The 16,537-nt window shown below is 40.2% G+C and overlaps 1 protein-coding gene across 18 annotated transcripts in view; it reads right to left on the reverse strand.

Annotated features, from left to right (window-relative positions):
* Positions 1–16,537, reverse strand: part of LOC122562011 (nuclear factor 1 B-type-like) — a 637,597-nt gene that overhangs the window by 339,752 nt on the left and 281,308 nt on the right. The gene's annotated exons all lie outside the window — the stretch shown is intronic.

Consider the following 16,537-nt stretch of genomic DNA (forward strand, 5'->3'; position numbering starts at 1 on the left):
AGACATCTGCCTCAAGATAAGTATTATTTATGTTTATGTGCCAAGTTTACTATCAATCATCTCTTATCTATGTGTACATGATTAATAAAGCATTTTTACTGTGGTAACAAAACACTGAGTTTAAGGCTCCTACATCATTGAGTGTAGGATATTAAATAAAACAGCACTATGGGGCCTCAAATAGGAAAGGCACTTTTAGAAGACAAAATGCACAACATTATCAAAATTATTCATTTTGGTAGGAAGACTGACAAACAAGCATTTTAACTTAATTGTATGAAATTGCATATCTAGAGATGTAGAGAACTCTGGATGTCCTCATACATGAATCACAAAAGGTTAGTATGCAGGTACAGCAAATAATCAGGAAACTTAATAGAATATTATTATTTCCTCACAAGGAGAATTGCATTTCAAAAATAGAGAGGTTATGCTTCAATCATACCAGACACTACTGAGACTACATCTAAAGTACTACATACAGTGCTGGTCTCCTTATTTAAGGAACTACATGCATTTCTGGAGACAAGAAGAGACAAGATTTATTAGACTGAAAACCAGAAATGGGGAGTTGTCTTATGAGGTGGATTGATCAGGCCAGGCTTGTATCTGCTGTAGCTTGTAGGAGTAAGAAGTGATTGGATTGAAACATATAAGATCCTAAAATGGGGTAAGGAAGACTCTGCATCTGGAAGGAGAGGCGGGGGGATCAGCAGTGTCTACAACTGAATTTTGGTGCTGAATGCTTGAGGGAGGGATATAACTTTAAAATTCGACAAAAAAATGTTATTTTGTTTCACCTATTTAAAAATGCACTAATATTACAAATGTACTGAACAGCACTTGGTATTTATAGAAATTAATTTGCGATTGACTGCTTGGGACCTGCTATCATCTTTTTGGTCAGAATTATTTCATGGGTTCATTTTCTATCTTGAGTGCTGACCTCTGACTTGTGAAACATAATTTATTACAATAACTTTCAGATAAAATTGAACAATTTAGAAGAAAAATCAGCAAAATTCCTTCCTAAATTGGAGCTATTGGTATCACTGATGCACTGTTGGGATCTTTACAATGGATAACCTAATGGCAATTTGCCCATCATACTTAGTGCAGACCCTTCACAAATCACAGGCACCACATTTGCTTCCCGCAGCAGTTAATTACAACTGCATTCATTGGGGCTCAAAGCCAACCTTGTCGATTGCTCCCAGCCTACTGGTTTAGTAAAAGATGGTTTAGTATGCACTGCCAGGATCCATAGCAGTTTGCATATCCCATCTCATTGTAGATGGTGCACACTTTGTTCAGCATCTGTTCTTCTATAACGGGATTGACAGCCTCCATTGGCAAATGCATTACCATGCCTTACAATATGCCATAGTTCAATTTACTGCCAATACAGCTGATTTCATTTTGTTCAATGATAAGTTTTTATTCACTATAACCTGCATTTACAAATGACAATTCCATTACTATTTATTTGTAACCTATTGTGACAAGTTAGTCAGTCAAAAATGGATAGTGCTTCCCTTCCCTCCTTTCAAGTAACAACAAATTTTGTGGTGATATCATGATATGCCTCTTGGGGAAATACAGGAGCATATGTTTTCACCTTACTTAATGCAATTTCTCACTTTGTAAAGAGTGATAAGCATTTACAGCAGCTAATTATTAATTTAAGAGATTTATATATTTGGTGATTGACATTCAAATTTATTATTTCTCAAACTGGTGTGCACAGATTCTTCAGGGTCTGCATATATCTCTAGGTGTCCACAAATGTATGGGTGGGCTTTGGGGACTCCTGCTCTCTCCTCAGACTCCAGATCTCCCTGTGTTAAAACTTTCCCCGTACTCCAGAACATCCCATGATCAAAGTTTCCCTGTACTGTTTTCTCCAAGAGCTCTTACTCTCTCCCCATGCTCTTACTCTTCCTGTGCTCTTGCTCCATGTGCTCCTGTTCCACATGCCTGAGGTATGCACAGATTCTGCAATGTACCCATCTCATGGCTATCTGTATATGAAGCATTATTACATGTAGTGCTTTATATATTATGTCATGTTATAATTTAGATGGGTGTAGGTGTTCTGTGATTATTAATCCCATTGAAAAGAGATCCTGAATAAGCCTGCCCTTGTAAAGTTATATTTTGGTGTATCAGTGTATTCATATTTTCCTGTAATTTTGGCACAAAATACCCCGTCATAGCTACTACTTACACAGCTGAACAATTAATAAGATCTCCTCCTTTAAAGATTATACACCACAGCCATTTTTCCATGCAGAAGCAAGGGACTGAAAATAAATTGAGAGAAAACATTTCGTACAATATGTACAAAATGCCAGTTGATTGTGGATCTTTGTTGACTTTAAGGTTTATTGCTGCATAGTCTACCGACGAGCTAATTGAATTTATTACATCAAGTTCTTGCTTCACTATTTTTATTTACTTTGCTTAATTCACATTACTGAATAAATTAAATTGTTCCTGGTGAACGAAAATATTGTGAATAATCAAACAGCTGTACGAGGTTTAAATTTTGTCTTCTTTGCTCAGGCAGGAGTCCAACAGAGCAGATTGGCCCCTCTGTTCCAGAACCTGCCCGACTTCACTCACTCAATTTCTGGAAGTCTGCTGGGTTATATAACAAATGGTAAACAACTCCAAGGATCTACCCCATGTGTATAATTCACCCTGAACTCTCTCACAAACGCACAGAATGAAATCAAACCTGTTGCCCTTTCATATTTTAATAAGTATGTCGACTGAGTCACACATTTCTCTTCTGCAGAAGGTAATATTTTATCATTGAATGTTGATCATTCAACAGTTGACAAAATGACCAAAAAAGCTCATTTCAAGACAGTATTTCAAAACTTCTGAGGGTTGAAAAGTCCAAACTGCAAAACAGACGTTCTTGGATACTATCAATTGATTATTCAAAGAAAATCTTTTCCCATAAAGCCCTTGGAATTTTTGAAATCCTGCAGCACAAAAGAAAATGATGTTAAGCTTTAAGCTGTGCTGGAATGAATTGAGGTTGTGTTTGGTTTCTGAATAGCAAGAAATTCCCATTTACAAACAATGATTTGTTTTTCACAGTTGTGCAAAGTTGAAATAAAAATAGTAGCTAAAGAATAGCCAAACATGTTTTGGCATGACATCAAGTATTTGAAGGTTCTATCTGCTGCAAAGTTTCAGTCTTTAACACAGCAACTCCAGTCGATCAAGTTAAGTAGTATGCCAAAACAAAACCACAACCAAATATACCAATAACGTAGTCACATATTCAAATTATGAACTACATTTACCCAAATGTGTGAAGGCAAGAAATCAACTCATATGACAGTGTAAATTTTAAACTAATCAGATGTTGTCACACCATCCATCAGCAGCTGATTATTCATTCCCATCTACATCTAAAAATATGCTACCCTCTGGTCTGAACTGCTGCAAGTTGATTTCATGTCTCCATATTGGCAAGCAGTTCTTCGCACCAAAGCATGTCTTAATAATGTCTCTATTAATATAGACTCTCCTCAGATCCTTAATAATTCTGTAACGATTGACACTGCACAAACTTCAAAATAAGTTCAACACTTATATTCTCGATGAAGTGTAAGGGATACATTTCAGTTAATGTGTAATCATTTGTCATTACAAAAATGTAGTGCTGGTATAAACAAAAAGCTATAACTCAACAGAGATTCAATAACATCAAGAACATTCAGTTTTTATCGATAATCTGCATTGAATGGTTAAAATGTTGAATAAATGTTGAATGGTAGTGTATCAAAACTGGTTTGTTTTTGTTTCGAGAGGATTCCTCTTTAAAATACAGCATTGGGTGCAAAGTTAAATTACTGTGCAATGGAAAGATCCAACCTGCAAACACAGGGTTTGCCTCCTTTTGTGTTCTTGGCTGGAACACTCACTCTAATAGCAGATTTAGAGATTCCTATTTTTGTTCCACTGTCCTCAGGTCCCTATAGATCCCATCTAAAGGTAGGATTTCTGCCAACAGTAAGAAGACGACAAAGATGTAAATGGAAGGACTTTCAAATAGTTCCCCATGGAATGCCCATTTGGTTGTATTTTCTGTTGAGTGGCTGCTGGAACCTGCCATTTCTTCCACTGACATGAGCAGTCAGTTAGGCAGAACAATGAGCAGTTGGAAATGCAGGAAGTCAAGGATGAAGGGAAAACAAATGATGTTCTAGTCCCTGTACACTGAACAAGAAACACTGGTTGGGTGGTAAAATTACAGAAAATCATTTTTTTTTAAACAATGCATTGGAATGAATGCAACTAATAGATAAGAGACAACAAAGTCAGTTTCAAAGTACATATTTCAATTAATAGTTAGCATCAATATTACTATTCAGTGATTTAGGAGAATTCTTAGTTACTGTTCTCATTTTTGAATATTAAAAATCATTCAACTTTTTTTTTTAAATGGCTTGCATACAATTAAGTTCCTCAACATGTTACAGCTTTGACACAGAAACATTGTTATTTCTTCAATATCATTAAGTGAAAGAAAGAAAAGGAATAAACTGAGTAAGGAACAAGAGACCTAAGTGAGACCTAAGCCACTGCTTCTTTGGTTCTGGCACTCTTCTGGTCATTTATCAGAAACAACAGTCATTGACAGTCACAGGTGCAAAGACAGGCAACCTGGCTTGCAGGTTTAATCCCAGTAAATTTCAGCACTCATTCCCCTTAGTGCTCCTTTTGCCCCTACTATACCATTACAAAGTACCTTCAGCAATTATATAGGTGGCAGCTTACACATCCGGCACAGTGGCAAGCACTGCTGCCTCACAGTGCAGAGATCCAGGTTCAATTCCCGCCTCAGGCGACTCTCTGTATGGAGTTTGTACAATCTCCCCGTGTCTGCGTGGGTTTCCTCCGGGTGTTCCGGTTTCCTCCCACAATTCAAAAATGTGCAGGTTAGGTGAATTTGCCATGTTAAGGGAATGGTCTGGGTGGGTTGCGCTTCGGTGGGTCGGTGTGGACTTGTTGGGCTGAAGGGCCTGTTTCCACACTGTAATGTAATCTAATCTAATCTAAACATCCAGAAGAAAATGACACAATACTTTTAAATGGGCTAGAGCTGCATATTTACACAGAAATATTTTGAGATATAACTTGGAAACAGTCCAATTAACCCCATAAGACTTGTTTACAGACACTGATACATGTAAATATATATTCCTTCAGACACTTTCCTGTAAAGACATTTCTAACATAGTTTGAAGAAGTGCCACAAGTCTGAATTTTACACTGTCCAGCCCTCTTGAAATAATAGCTTAGGCGAACTCTCTCCAACTTGGTAGACTTGTTCAGAAGCCAGCGCTGAAAATGTGTTGCTGGAAAAGTGCAGCAGGTCAGGCAGCATCCAGGGAACAGGAGAAGGGCTTATGCCTAAGCCACTGCTGAAGAAGGGCTTATGCCCGAAACGTCGATTCTCCTGTTCCCTGGATGCTGCCTGACCTGCTGCGCTTTTCCAGCAACACATTTTCAGCTCTGATCTCCAGCATCTGCAGTCCTCACTTTCTCCTCCTTGTTCAGAAGCCATTTAACAGGCACTAAATAGGCTGTAAATTAGCTTGAAGTGAGGATGTGCCACCCCCCCACCCCCCAACAAAGTGCAAATTTCAATACTAAGAATGACCAGATGGCTATTCTCATAAGGATAGCGATAAGCGGGACATTTGGTACTGATCTTGGTAATGTAACGGCCATGACGGATGTGCTATCATTGGTAAAACTGCAATGGGAAAGGCAGGTAAGAGTCAGGAATGCTGAAATTACCATTGAGTTCGATTTAACATTTTCCCCTCCCCATCCCCACTACCAACATACTCCATGTGACTCTTTGGTTTTGGCATTCATCTCGTCACTTGTTAAATTATACATTGGCAGCTTACACACTGAGAAAAAAATGAAATACTAATCTGGCATTGGTTCCAGATATTGGCAAATAGAATTAAGGAGAATCCAAAGGGGTTTTACAAATATATTAAGGACAAAAGGGTAACTAGGGAGAGAGGAGGGCCCCTCCAAGATCAGCAAGGTGGCCTTTGTGTGGAGCCACAGAAAATGGGGGAGATACTAAATGAATATTTTGCATCAGTATTTACTGTGGAAAAGGATATGGAAGATACAGACTGTAGGGAAATAAATGGTGAAATCTTGCAAAATGTCCAGATTACAGAGGAGGAAGTGCTGGATGTCTTGAAGCGGTTAAAGGTGGATAAATCCCAGGACCTGATCAGGTGTACCCGAGAACTCTGTGGGAAGCTAGAGAAGTGATTGCTGGGCCTCTTGCTGAGATTTTTGTATCATCGATAGTCACAGGTGAGGTGCCGGAAGACTGGAGGTTGGCAAACATGGTGCCACTGTTTAAGAAGGGCGGTAAAGACAAGCCAGGGAACTATAGACCGGTGAGCCTGACCTCAGTGGTGGGCAAGTTGTTGGAGGGAATCCTGAGGGACAGGATGTACATGTATTTGGAAAGGCAAGGACTGATTCGGGATAGTCAACATGGCTTTGTGCGTGGGAAATCATGTCTCAAAAACTTGATTGAGTTTTTTGAAGAAGTAACAAAGAAGATTGATGAGGGCAGAGCAGTAGATGTGATCTATATGGACTTCAGTAAGGCGTTTGACAAGGTTCCCCATGGGAGACTGAATAGCAAGGTTAGATCTCATGGAATACAGGGAGAACTAGCCATTTGGATACAGAACTGGCTCAAAGGTAGAAGACAGAGGGTGGTGGTGGAGGGTTGTTTATCAAACTGGAGGCCTGTGACCAGTGGAGTGCCACAAGGATCGGTGCTGGGCCCTCTACGTTTTGTCATTTACATAAATGATTTGGATGCGAGCATAAGAGTTACAGTTAATAAGTTTGCAGATGACACCAAAATTGGAGGTGTAGTGGACAGTGAAGAGGGCTACGTCAGATTACAACAGGATCTGGACCAGATGGGCCAATGGGCTGAGAAGTAGCAGATGGAGTTTAATTCAGATAAATGCAAGGTGCTGCATTTTGGGAAAGCAAACCTTGGCAGGACTTATACACTTAATGGTAAGGTCCAAGGGAATGATGCTGAACAAAGTGACCTTGGAATGCAGGTTCATAGCTCCTTGAAAGTGGAATCACAGCTAGATAGGATAGTGAAGAAGGCGTTTGGTATTCTTTCCTTTATTGATCAGAGTATTGAGTACAAGAGTTGGGAGGTCATGTTGTGGCTGTACAGGACATTGGTTAGGCCACTGTTGGAATATTACGTGCAATTCTGGTCTCCTTCCGATCGGAAAGATGTTGTGAAACTTGAAAGGATTCAGAAAAGATTTACAAGGATGTTGCCAGGGTTGGAGGATCTGAGCTATGGGAAGAGGCTGAACAGGCTGGGGCTGTTTTCCCTGGAGCGTTGGAAGCTGAGGGGTGACCTTAGAGATGTTTCCAAAATTATGAGGGGCATGGATAGGATAAATAGACAAAGTCTTTTCCCTGGGGTTGGGGAGTCCAGAACTAGAGGGCATAGGTTTAGGGTGAGAGTGGCAAGATATAAAAGAGACCTAAGGGGCAACTTTTTCATGCAGAGGGTGGTACGTGTATGGAATGAGCTGCCAGAGAATGTGATGGAGGCTGGTACAATTGCAATATTTAAGAGGCATTTGGATGGGTATATGAATAGGAAGGGATTTGATGGATATGGCCAGGTGCTGGCAGGTGGGAATAGATTGGGTTGGGATATCTGGTCGGCCTGACGGGTTGGACCGAAGGGTCTGTTTCCATGCTGTACATCTCTATGTCTTTATGTCTCTATTATAATTTGGAGCCCCAGCCCATGCAGAGGAGGCCAACAATCGTCTCTCTATAAAGAAGTTTCGCCTTTGTCCTGTCGTCAATCTCTCACATTCACACCACTCATTGTCAATACCTTAATGACTAGAAGTAGTTTATCTTTCTCTGTATCTTAAATGCTAGTGTTATATTATTCCTCAAACTCCTTCATTCCAATAAAAAAAAACATATTTTTCAGGTCTTATCTGTGTATGTGTTTTGTTATTGTAGGCACTGTTTTCAGGATCTTCTCACAACACTTTATAGGTAGTGTGAGGCCTCAAACCTAACAGATAGATGATTCCAATAATGGCTTGACTTTTTTTCATTTATTGTTTTTGTGGGATGTGGGCATCACTGGCTGGCCAGCATTTATTGCCCATCTCTCGTTGCCCTTGAGAAGGTGGTGGTGAGCTGCTTTCTTGATCCACTGCAGTCCACCTGCTGTGGGTTGACCCACAATGCCATTAAGGAGGGAATTGCAGACTTCGACCCAATAACAGTGAAGGAATTGCAATATATTTCCAAGTCAGAATGGTGAGAGGTTTGGAGGGGAACTTGAAGGTGGTGGTGTTCCCATATATCTGCTGCCCTTGTCCTTCAAGATGGTGGTGGCCATCTGAGGATCTTTGGTGAATTTCTGCAGAGCACCTTGTAAATAGTACACACTGTCACAACTGAGCGTCAGTGGTGGAGGGAGTGGATGTTTATGGATGTGGTGCCAATCAAGCGAGCTGCTTTGTCCTGGATGATGTCAAGTTTCTTGAGTGTCACTGGGGCTGCACTCATTCAGGCAAGTGGGGAGTATTCCATCACACTCCCGACTTGTGCAGTGTAGATGGTGGACAGGCTTTCAGGAGTCAGGAGGGGAGTTACTCGTCGCAGCATTCCTAGCCTCTGACCTGCTCTTATAGATACTGCGTTTATGTGGTGAGTTCAGTTGAGTTTCTGATCAATGATAATCTCAGAATTTAATGATGGTAACACAATTGAATGTCAAGGGGAGTTGGTTAGATTGTCTCTTATTGGTGATTTGACATTTCGAGCATAAACTTCCTGCTGAAAGACTTAAGACTGAAACGTCAACTTTCCTGCTCCTCGGATCCTGACTGACCTGCTGTGTTTTTTTCAGTATCACACTTTTCCAGTCTGAACTCCAGCATCAGCATTCCTCATTTTCTCCATCTTATTGTGATTGTAATAACCTGACATGTATGTGGATTGAATGTTACTTGCCACTTGTCAGCCCAAGCCTGGTTACTGTCCAGATCTTGTTGCATTTGGATATGGACTGCTTCAGTGTCTGAGGAGTCGCGAATGGTGCTGAACATTGAGCAATCATGAGCAAACATTCCCTCTTTTGACCTTATGATGGAGGGAAGGTCATTGATGAAGCAGCTGCAGATGGTTGGACCTAAGGCACTATTCTGAGGAACTACTGCAGAGATGTCCTGCAGCTGGGATGACTGATCTCCAACAACTATGACCATTTTCCTGTGTCAGGTATGACTCTAACCACTGGAGAGCTTGCCTCCTGATACCCATTGATTCCAGTTTTGCGAGGACTCCTTGATGCCTTACTCAGTGAAATGCAGCCTTGATGTCAAGGCTGTCACTCTCACCTCACCTCTGAAATTGTGCTGGTTTTTCCATTTTTGGACCAAGTTTGTAATGAGGTCAGGAGCTAAGTGGCCCTGCTAGAATCCAAACTGGGCATCATTGAGCAGCTTATTGTTCACAGGTGCTGCTTGATATCACTGTTGATGACACCTTCCATCACTTTACCGATGATTGACAGAAGACTGATGAGGTGGTAATTGGCTGGGTTGGATTTGTTTTCCTTTTTATACGCAGGACAAACTTTGGCATCTACCTGAAAATATGGAAAATGTTGTAACTGTACTGGAACAGCTTGACCAGGGGAGCAACAAGTTCTGGAGCACAAGTATTATCGCCAGAATGTTGTCAGGGCCTGTAACCTTTGCAGTATCCATTGCCTACAACTATTTCTTGATATTACGTGGACTGAATTGAGTTGATTGAAGACTGGTATTTGGAATGCTGATGATCACTGAAGGAGGCCAAGATGGATCATCCACTCAGCATTTCTGGCTGAAGATTGCTGCAAAGCCTTCAGAAAAAGGGCTTATGCCCAAAACGTCGATTCTCCTGTTCCCTGGATGCTGCCTGACCTGCTGCGCTTTTCCAGCAACACATTTTCAGCTCTGATCTCCAGCATCTGCAGACCTCACTTTCTCCTCTTGCAAAGCCTTCAGCCTTACCTTTTGCGCTGATGTGCTGGGCTCTTCCATCATTGAAATGGGGATATTTGTGCAGTCTCCTCCTCCAGTGAGTTTAATTATCCACCACCATTCACAACTGGATGTGGCAGGTCTGCAGAGCTTAGATCTGATTGGTTGGTTGTGGGATTGCTTAGCTCTGTCTTTCACTTGCTGCTTATGCTGTTTGGCATACAAACAGCCCTGTTTTGTGGCTTCACCAGGTTGACATCTCATCTTCAGGTATGCCTGGTGCTGTTCCTGGCATGCCCTCCTGCATTCTCTTCTGAACCAGGGTTGATCCCCTGGCTTGATGGTCCTGGTTAAGCAGGGGAAGTGCCAGGCCATGGGGTTGCAGATTGTGCTGTAATTCTGCTGCTGTTGATAGCCCACAGTGTCTCATTGATACCCAGTCTTGAGTTGTTGGATCTGTTCAAAGTCTGTCCCATTGAGCATGGTGATAATGCCATACAATACGTTGGAGGTTATTTTCAAAGTGAAGGCAGGACTTTGTCTCCACAAGGACTGTGCAATGGTTGTTCTTACCAATACTATAATGGACAGATACATCTCCAGCTGGCAGATTGGTAAAGATGAGGTCAAGTATGTTTTTTCCTCTTGTTGGTTCCTTCACTACCTGCTGCATACCCAGTTTAGTAGCTATGTCCTTTAGGACCTGACCAGCTCGATCAATAGTACGGCTGCTGTGCCACTCTTTGTGATGGATATTGAAATTCGCCAAATTCATTTTGTGCCCTCGCCATCCTCTGTGCTTCCTCTAAGCGTCGTTCAACATGGAGAAGTACTGAGTCATCAGCTAAGGGGGGACAGTGCATGATAATCAGCATGAGGTTTCCTTGTCCTTGTTTAACATGAAGCCATGAGACTTCATGGGGTACTAAGTCAATGTTGAGGACCCCAGAGCAACTCCCTCCCACATGTTTACCACTGTGCCACCACTTATGTTGGATCTGTCCTGCCGGTGACACAGGATATATCCAGGGATGGTGATGGTGGTGTCTGGGTCTTTGTCTGTAAAGGTATGATTCTGTGAGTGTAGCTATGTCAGGCTGTTGCTTGACTAGCTGTGAGATAACTCTCCCAATTTCGGCACTAGCCCCCAGATGTTGTGAGGAGGACTTCGCAGGGTCAACAAGGCTGTTTCTGCAGTTGTCTTTTAAGTGCCTAGGTTGATGCCAGATGATCTATCCGGTTTCATTTCTTTGAGACTTTGTAGTGATTGTTACAACATTTTAGAGAGCAACTGACAGTCATCCACATTGCTGGAGTCTGGAGTCACATGTAGGCTAGACCAGGTGACAATGGCAGATTTTCTTCCCTGAAGAGCATTAATGAACCAGATGGGTTTTTCTGACAATTGACAATGATTTCATGGTCAATAATAGATTCTTAATTCCAGATTTTATTTTAATTTAATTTAAATTGCACCATCTGCTGTGTCAGGATTTGAACCTGGGTCCCCAGAATATTATCTGGGTCTCTGGATTAATAGTCTAATAATAATACCACTCGGCCAACACTTTCGCTACTAAAGTTTACGAAAGTTTCATATGGATTTGTTGCCAATCCATATAAATTCTATCTATACCTCTATACCTCCTGTCGTACAATCAGTATTCTTTTCATATGGTATTCCTGATGAAGGGCTTTTGCCCGAAACGTCGATTTTACTGCTCCTCGGATGCTGCCTGAACTGCTGTGCTTTTCCAGCACCACTCTAATCTAGATTCTTTTCATATGGTCCCATCCCCTTGAAATTTGGCCTGAAAATGTGAATATCTTTTGCTAAACCACACCTTCAATCCTTATTCCAAAGAATAGATATTCCCTTGTGTTTAGCAAAGTGTATTTAATGACACTGAATTGATCTTTTACATGTTTCACAATCTTTTTGCACTTCTCTTGTCCTTAGTATGACTTACGATAGCCTTTAGAGTTGCTGTAAATGCAGTCTAATATTCATGGACCAGCTGTCATCCTATAGCTAGAACAACAAGAATGATATTCCTGTAGGTTCTGCACTTCCCACCCCATATAAAGGGAATAATCTTAATGCCTCACATATATGCCTCATTGCAAAATTACCATTGAAAGACCATAACAGGTTAATTATACATTAAAGGAACAGAACTAAGTTGGGAAAGAGCAATCGTCAAACCTGCAATATTAACCCTTAGGGTGCAAAAACCCTTCCAAAGATAGTTTCAAATGAAGAGAAACAATAACCATGCATACTATTTTTGAAATATTTTACTTCCTTCTCTGCATGATAAACATTAAAGGTCAACTTCGTTGTTGATGAAAATCTTGTGCAAAAATACTTTGCAGAAAAGAACTGCACAGCATAAGAAAACAACAAATGCAGTGTCATCTGGGAATCAAAATATAGCTGGATAAGTCTCACAGCCAACACTGATTGCAGATAAATATCTCCAAAATGAGGTTGACCAGATAAGTCTCAAAGTGCAGTCAGGATTGAGTAATGTGCGGTCTCAAGTGTGGAGATAGTTATCATATCCTGTTGGCCAGAGCAATTGCGATTTATACCACACATTTAGAATATTGAAATAAATCTTAGTGTAAGACCATAATGGTGCAGAGATGAGTAATACTTCCACAGCCAGATGATAAATGAAAGCTGTATGTTCTCAACACATCCTGAGCAGCATGAAAAAATACAGCCAAATCCAGATACAGGGATTCCTAATGTTGCAGGTCGTTTCACTGCCCTCTGTCAAATTTAATTATGTTTTACTGTGGTTCTCATCAGGAGGCAATGAAGTTTTATTGACAACTGATTGTGAGAATACAACTTTGGAATTGACCAGAATGAAAGCTAAGAACTATGGGTGGTAGAAGGGATATTTTCAAATTCAATGCCTTGAATACAACACTGATTAGCTTGTTACATAAATCGTACGGTAATAGTGGCCATCTTAAGATGCCAGCTAACAATGAAGAAAAAGACAAAGCCTGAGCAGAGAAAGATTCCACCTAGAATCAGAGGCCAAGAATCTTCTGATAATAGCAGAACTGAAGATGAAATTATCAACTCAAAACATTAATTCTCTTTCTCAATCCAAAGATGCTGCCAGACCTACTGAGTTTCTTTAACATTTTTGAGTTAGTTAAAAATCATGTCTCTCCAAAAGTTGTCCTAACGGATGTTCCTATTCAAGAAATCTTCAAGTACAGAAACCATCATAGCAGTTGAATTCCAACTTTGGGCTTTCAACTTCCTTTCCTCAGAAAGAGAAATCTTCAAGCAGATAACAGGCCTGCAATGGTAACAGACTAAATTGACTTTTATCTTTTATCCACAGCTACTTTTAATCTTTATATCTGTCTTTTATCCAACAACAACATCACATTATTAATTAATAACTTTCAGCAACAGTGCAATTAACTGTTGGTCGTATTTTAAAAGCTAACCCTTTACTTCAAGTTATTTTTAAACTGGAATGCTCAGTAAACACCTATAAGTGTGCTTCACAAGCTAGATAATTTCACAGTTCACTGGCCATTGTGAGGCAATGCCTTTCACATGGTTGTGAGAGAATGGAATAGATAGTGCTAACTTCTACTAGGGACCCAGTACATGGCAAACTATATTTAAAAAGGGACATAAAGCTAAGGAAAAGACAATTGGAAATCTCTTGCTATATCTGTGGCAAAGCTATTCTGAAACATAGTAGTTACTGTTTATGGGAATTAAAAGTTTAGAACAGTGCCCTTAATTTGAAATAAAAACTGGCTTCACAAAGAATTCAATGAAAGGACCAGTTTATGATTCAATGAGATTTTCAGGATTGAGAGTTTGTTGCCAAGACACCAAAAAACATGAAAGATTGTCATCGGAGTTTCGACATAGGAATAACGCAAACAAGGTCTCATGAATTCCCTATCATTTCCCAATCTCTTAAGAAAGAACCATTTTGGAATTGTACTCTTCTTCATAGAAGTCCCTCCTAAGCAGTACTTTTTGGAGGTTTTCTATCCAATCATAAAATTGACTAGGGTCTATACCTAATAGCTCATAATCACCATTTAAACTATTTATCACAAATAAAGTATTGCTTTCATTGAAACCATATATTAATAGACTGAATCAATTCAGTGTTTATTCATACTGATGCTGACTTCAATAAAGACAAGACAAATGCTCCCTCATACCAATATTTAAATAAATAAACTTAAGTAACTTAAGTTGAAATGACACAACATCATATGTGTTTTCAGTTCATACTGTTCACTTTTTTTTGTTGAAGCTTTTCCCCTTGCACTCTACAGGACAAATGCAAGAATGCAAATTTGAAATGATTGCAATAATTTAGGAGAAAAACATACTGATTAGTTGACCTTGTACATGAATGGAGTGATGCTGAAAAAGCACAGCAGGTCAGGCAGCATCCGAGGAGCAGGAAAATCCCTTCATCAGGAATCGGGCTTTTGCCCGAAACACCGATTTTCTGACTCTTTGGATGCTGCCTGACCTGCTGTGCTTTTCCAGCACCACTCTAATCTTGATTCTAATCTCCAGCATCTGCAGTACCCACCTTCGCCTTGCACATGAATGTACATTCTGAACAAGTGCTGATGAACTACATTATGGACTCAACCGTTTACTAGACATTGTTTGCTAGCGTCGTGATCAGTGTGCTCAAGAGCATTTTGCAAGCACTGTCTAATTGCAAAATAAAAACTATTTATTGTTCAGCATTCTGTCCACCATGCAACACTGTGTATCCATTTCAGTGGCAATACAATGTCAAGTAGGGCAGCCATATGCCCCAGTGATTGATCAAATCAAACACCATGTACATGCAATTGTTTTGTATAGGCACCTTACAGATAGTTCTCATCCAGCCTATTTTACAAAGCCCTAAAACCTGAGCTCAACCTTATTTCCTTTGAAGTCAAAGTTAATGAAGGAAAAAGTTGGACAGTGAGCAGAACAAGCTGAGAAAACGGGCAACCCACCTGGTACACTGATGTCCCTTAGGAAAGGAAATCTGTCATCCTTACCTGGCCTGGTCTGTATATGCTACAGCAATCTAGTTAACTCTTAACTGTTCTCAATGGGCAATTATCAATGGGCAATAAATTCTGGACCAGCCAGCAACACCCAAATCCCAAGACAGAATTGTTTTTGAAGTTTCATCATCTGACCTTTTTGTGCGTCTGTTACCAATAGTACTCTCATATTTTATGGTGAATGGAGTGAGATTATGATACCACAAAACAAATTTAAACTTTTCAGTGTTCTACTATGGAAACAAAAAGTAGCATATTTCATAGATTAACCAATGCTATTTAACAAAAGGTTCAAAGACTTTTTAAAAATCACTAAGACATTAAGACTGAGTTCAGATCTCAATATTGGAGTGAGTTAATCAACATTTCAGGCTGAAACACTTTTATTTTAAGGCAGAGATGGGTGAAATGTTGCAATCTACATATTCAGCCCAAATTCTCTATAACATCTAGGCATCATTTCACTACAATAATGCAGGGGGAGTCTTATAGGTCAAAACATCTGTCTTTTTAAAAGTTGGAGAACACAGCTCTGAATTACAAGTGTTGGTTTTATGTTATCCAAGAAGCAGATCAAACGATCCATCAGCAGCACTTAGCAGACTGAGCTGCTAATGCACTGCGCAGAAACAAAACCCCTCAATTTAACCTAACCGACTCAGCACAGAGAAGCTGGCATTGAATCAGCTTCCTGTACACAAACTGATTTCATTACTTATTAAATTTGGATGTTGTATGAAACAGACATCCTTGGATCTAAGTACACCATTTCAGCAGTGTGGAGTTCAGTGAAAATTGGGGTTTAACTGAAAGCAATTCATAAGTATGCATTTTTTCGCATCTTTTGCCACTGAAAGTCACATTTTATGATAATGCGCTTCCTCACTTTGGTCTTACCAATCTAAAGGTGTCAGTCAAGGAGAGAATTCTGTGCCCTCCCTTAAGATAGTTTTGCTGGTTCGGCACGGTATTTTATCTGGCGGGTGGGTAGCAGATGGGAATCTTAACTACGTGAGCAAGATGACATTAAGACCTGTGCTGGCATAGAAGTACCAGACAAAGATTATCTCCAACAAGAGAGAAACTGACCACCTCTCAATTGACACTTAACATGGAGATGGGGAAACAAAATGCAGACTGGGTGACTGCTTTGTGGAACACTTACATGATGGAGGAAAAAATGAGCTTCCATTTGCTTGCTGCACCAATACAGCATTGTATTTACATGCCAACATTGCTGTCTCAAGCCTCCTGTGGTGCTGCACAAGGATCAATGCAAACTGGAAGAACAACATCTCATCTTCCATTGGGACCCTGACAACCTTCAGGACTCAACATTG

Source organism: Chiloscyllium plagiosum, unplaced genomic scaffold, assembly GCF_037043375.1.
Source record: "Chiloscyllium plagiosum isolate Xiang-an unplaced genomic scaffold, Cpla_swu_hap1 HiC_scaffold_2, whole genome shotgun sequence".
Lineage (NCBI taxonomy): Eukaryota > Metazoa > Chordata > Chondrichthyes > Orectolobiformes > Hemiscylliidae > Chiloscyllium > Chiloscyllium plagiosum.